Consider the following 4,920-nt stretch of genomic DNA (forward strand, 5'->3'; position numbering starts at 1 on the left):
AGATAGATCCCCTGTCACCATGAGCCCTGATGACAGGGAGGAAGAGAAGGTTCCTGTCACCCTACATTAGCCGTGCAGGGTGAGTGAAGGTCAGGAAGACCTCACCTGTCATGATGAATAAACTCGGCTTACATATAAATTGCATGCAAAGAAGAAGTGATGCAGTCGTTATTCTCATAGATGGAAATACAGTTATAGCAAATCCGAGAGACAGAGGTTTTTATTTTGAGGAGTTGGTTCCCATGATTGGAGGGGCTTGCATGTCCACATTCTGCAGCGCCAGCCAGCGGGGCTGGGGGCAGAGGGAGAGGTGGATGTCAAAGCCCAAGTCTGGAGACTGAATTTCTTCTTCCTCTGGAGGAGCTCAGTCTTTTTCTTTGAAGGTCTTTTGCTCTTAAGGCTCACCCACAGTTTAAAGGGTAATGTGTACTCTCAAGGTCTACCGATTTAAATGTTAATCACACCTAACAAAATGCCTTCACAGCAGCATCTCGACTGGTGTCTGACCAAGTATCTGGGCACCACAGTCTAACCAAGTTGACACATACATCGATTGTCACGGGCAGAATGGGACTCATCTCTTTAAGACTCAGTGTTTTCTTCCCTTTCCTGTGTTTTAACAAATACCTGAGGTGGAGAGGTGGTCATTTCTGGGAGGTAAAAGTTTCTAGGTAGAAGCAGCACATTTCACACCTATAACTTCTATCAGCCTCAATGTGGGAGCTCACAAGAGAGAAGCTAGGGAGCTTCCTTCTCCATCTCCGGGCGCAGACCACCCATGAGAGTGACTGCGATTAGAATCTGGTGTGACGGTGCAGTTTCACCTTCCTCCTGTGTTAAGACTGAATGCCACAAGTCTGACTATGCACCCAAGAGTGCAATCTTTTCATGAGAGTGTGTCTTTTAGAAGATGGCGTAGGACTCATGGCTCTTACTGGTTGGACTCAAGAACTTCACAAGTAGCTCTTCTTGAGGTCCAAGTGGTATTCCCGAAGGAAGAAAAACAAACAAATAACCAAACAAACAAAAAATACCTTGTTGTTTGTAAATGCATTTTCTCTCCTGGTCTAAAAAGATGCAAAAGATACGATCTTTTCCTTGCTGTCCTTCTTGTTTAATGAAGGGTGATTTTCACTGGAATCTACTATAAATATGAGATTCACTTGGTATATCATTGTGGAAAATAGTCATAAACCATCTGAAATGTTACCAGGTTGGATTTGGGTTATGATTTTCTTAGTTTGAATCCAGGAAGGATTTGGGCTTTTCATTTTCTTAGTATGAAATCCTGAATTTTTTTACTTTAAAAATAATTTTCAGAATAACTTATCCTATTGATGAAAGTAAATAAATATCCTTATAACTATAATCAAGTTAATCATCACTAAATCGATATAACATTTGAAATCCAAGTGATAGATGCATGTAATGACATATATCTATATACATGTATGTATATGTATACATATATACATATAATTCTATTCTGGATTGTGGCTATTTCTTAGCCTAGGTGTATCGATTTTGAGATCATAACTCAAGCTATACACCTGTAACTTTTATTCTATACTTCAATACTAAAAAGTCTAATCTATAGGACTGATTATTGTGCAAACAACAGTCTCTCACCAAATCACCTTTCACCCAGTTCCAACTTTGTTTATTGTCTCATTTCCTTGTTTTAGGTGGACTGTCTTGAATGCTTGTGAGCATCCTTCCTAGATGTCTTTTCTCCTGTCTCTTTAACTCTCTCAGTCTGTGAGGGTTGAGTCGTTCCACTCACCTTGTCCTTTTCTGCCTTTGCTCTCTGTAACGTTACATTTTCTCTTGTGACTGCACATCTCTGGTTGTTGTGCTGTGCGCCGTCGAGGTGGAAGGATGCTGTGGGTTTCCAGGCACAGACATAGGTTCACATCGTCTCTATGGACTGTGCAGGCATGCATATACCTTAAGTACTTATGTTGGGATGTCCACTGCAAGAATATAGTAACAAGTGTTCCGCAAAAGTGGAGATGGAATAAGACAGTAGGAGAGTGGGAATACTTCTCGAGATCTTGGAGTGAGGGAGCCTGGCTTGAGTGCGGAATCTGCTATTTACTTGGGGTGGAAACTAGGCTGTTCTTAACCTCTCAGTGCCCCTGTTTCTAAACCAGGCTAAGATAATACAGGCCAACTCTCTTGGGCTGTTGTCACTAGGGTCCAGAGACTGGATGACTTATAAACAACAGAAATCATGGCTCACAGTTCTGGGGACTGGGGCGTCCAGGATCAAGGTGCTAGCACATCTGTATCTGATGAGAACCCACTTCTTCTTCATAAACACTGTCTTCTCTCTATGTCCTCCCCTGGCAGAAGAGATGTGGAAGTTCTGGGGGGTCCCTTTTGTAAGGGCACTAATCCCATTCACCATAGCCCTACCCCTCATGATCTAGTCACCACCCAAATGCCTCACCTCTTAATAGCAGCACGTTAAGGATTAGGTTTCAACGTATAAATTTTGGGGGGACACAGATATTCAGTCTGTGGCACTAACATTTTTGTCCTCTGTTTGTCAAGTTTTGTACTAACTTTTTTCATTAGTCCTTATTTATTTATTATTGTAAGAATATTAGGTAAGTTCTATTATTACATAGATTGGGGAACTTGTACTTAGAGAGATTAAAAACATTTCTCCCGAGGACATGAAGAAGAGGGGTGAGAATTTCAGTTTCGATCTATGTGGTCCAAGAGTCTGTTGTTAACCACGAAGCTACACTGCCTCCGTTCATGAGGCTCTGTTATAATGGCACCAGCTCTTGTGTCTCCAGTACTCAAGAATCCAGTCCTGCTGAGGAACTAAAACTTGCCCTGACTTCAGTCCTTGAGCATTTCTCCCAAACTTTCTAATTACCCACCCCTATGACCATTCATAATCTTGGTACTTTTATATCAAAAACAAGGTCCCATTTTTCCTGAGTATTGTGACTACATGGATATATCACAGGTAGATGCCACTTGGGAGCTGGCCCTGTCTTCAAAATACTGATTCTTTAATTTACTCCGTGAAAATTCCTCACCTGGTCTATGAGGGTTTCCTTAGTGTGATGTGGATATAAGGAATTTTGTACGAGAGTGAAATTGGTGTGACATATTAAATCCTGTACCTTTCATAGTCATCAGTTTTTGGATAAGTAGAATAAAACCTGACACATACGGAGATTTGAAAAGGAATGTTATGGATAACAGATTTTCTTAATGTCTCTGAAAATTTTGCAATGAAAGAATCCTGGAAGACCATTAGGTATATGTCTCTATAGATAGAGGAACTTTTCAATATGGAGTAATAAATGGTAATATACCAAGTTAGCCAGTAAGACATGGATGATTAAGTATTCAATTGGATAAAAATGTACCCAAAACACATTTGGGGTTGTATTAAATGGTTATGGACAGTTTTGAATTATCTTTCCCTGAGGATCAGTGGTAAAAGAGGTCCATTATATTGTGTGTGTGAGTGCGGAGGTGGAGAGATGGTTCAAAGAGCATGGTATGGACAGGTAATCTATGAAATTGGAAAAACATTAAAGTGCCTTTTAAATAAGGAAACAATCTTCAATAATATATTTTGAAAGAAATAGAAAGGCGCTAAAAGCTCAGGTATTAGCACAGCTGACAATCGTAACAAAAGACCTAGAAGTCCCATTGAATGATGAGTCATTCATCTCTTGTTCTTTATATTTCATATATTTTATTTTCATGGTGTATTCTTTGTTCCACCTTACTGTTGTTGTAAAAGGTATCAGGAACAGGTAAACAGTAGCTGACGGTGGTGGTCATATGGCTGATAGTTCCTCCTATTCTCTTATGCAAATTCTTAATGCAAGTACTTGTTTAGTGCACATGATCGATAGTATCTAAATCATATCTGGTGTTCGTGATGGAAGGAATTCTGGTCAGTAGTAGTCACAGCATTTTAGAGTTGACACTCTAGAAAATGAATGGATTTGTGCTCAGAAAGCTTAGTCACAATAGCCACATATCCTCCAAAAATATACCAGTTATCTCTTCTGGTGGAAGGAGACTTGATGGTGGGCCAGTTGGGGAAGGGTGGTCCTGCACATATTCTTAAAGCAGCAAAGTACATTTGAGAAGAGCAGCCACCTCTAAGATTATGCAGGTTAATAACAGGAGCACTTCCAGAATATGTATTTCCATAAGATTAAATACTTTTTGGACAAAGAATACAAAGTTATGAATAGAAAAGTGAATATTTACAATAAAACATTAATAAGCTATTAAGAGAGTAATAAGGGAATATCACAGGCAACTTCAAGATGATAGATACAACAACATAGATGAAGTGGAAAACTTTCCTAAGGACACAGACTATCAAGGCTCACAGATAGCCTGAGTCACTCTACAACTATTAGAGAAAGGGAATTTATTGCTGAAACTCTTCCCCTGAAATATCTATATATCCAGATGTCTTCACTGGTTAATTCTATAAAATATTTAATGAAGAAATAATATCAATGCTATACAAAAACCTTCCAGAAAACTGAAAAAGAAGGGAAAATTCACAGTTCATTCTATGATGCCAGAATTACTCTGATATAAAAACCAAAGATATTACAAGAAAAATACAGAACAATATGTCTCATAAAATAGATGCAAAAAGTTTTAACACATTTCCAACAAATCTAATACAACATTATATATGTATAATATATTATATATATTATAATATAGTTTATATTATAATACAATATATATATGGTGCTAGCATTAAGATAAACATATACATCATTGAACAAAATAGTGATTCCAGGTTAACACCTACGTTTGTATGGTCAATTGACTTTTAATAAAAGTGCAGTAGCAATTCAGTGGAAAATAAGATAATTTTTTTAAGAATCAGAGGCAAAAACAAGCAAGCAAACA

Source organism: Mesoplodon densirostris, chromosome 20 (genome assembly GCF_025265405.1).
Source record: "Mesoplodon densirostris isolate mMesDen1 chromosome 20, mMesDen1 primary haplotype, whole genome shotgun sequence".
NCBI classification, from domain to species: domain Eukaryota; kingdom Metazoa; phylum Chordata; class Mammalia; order Artiodactyla; family Ziphiidae; genus Mesoplodon; species Mesoplodon densirostris.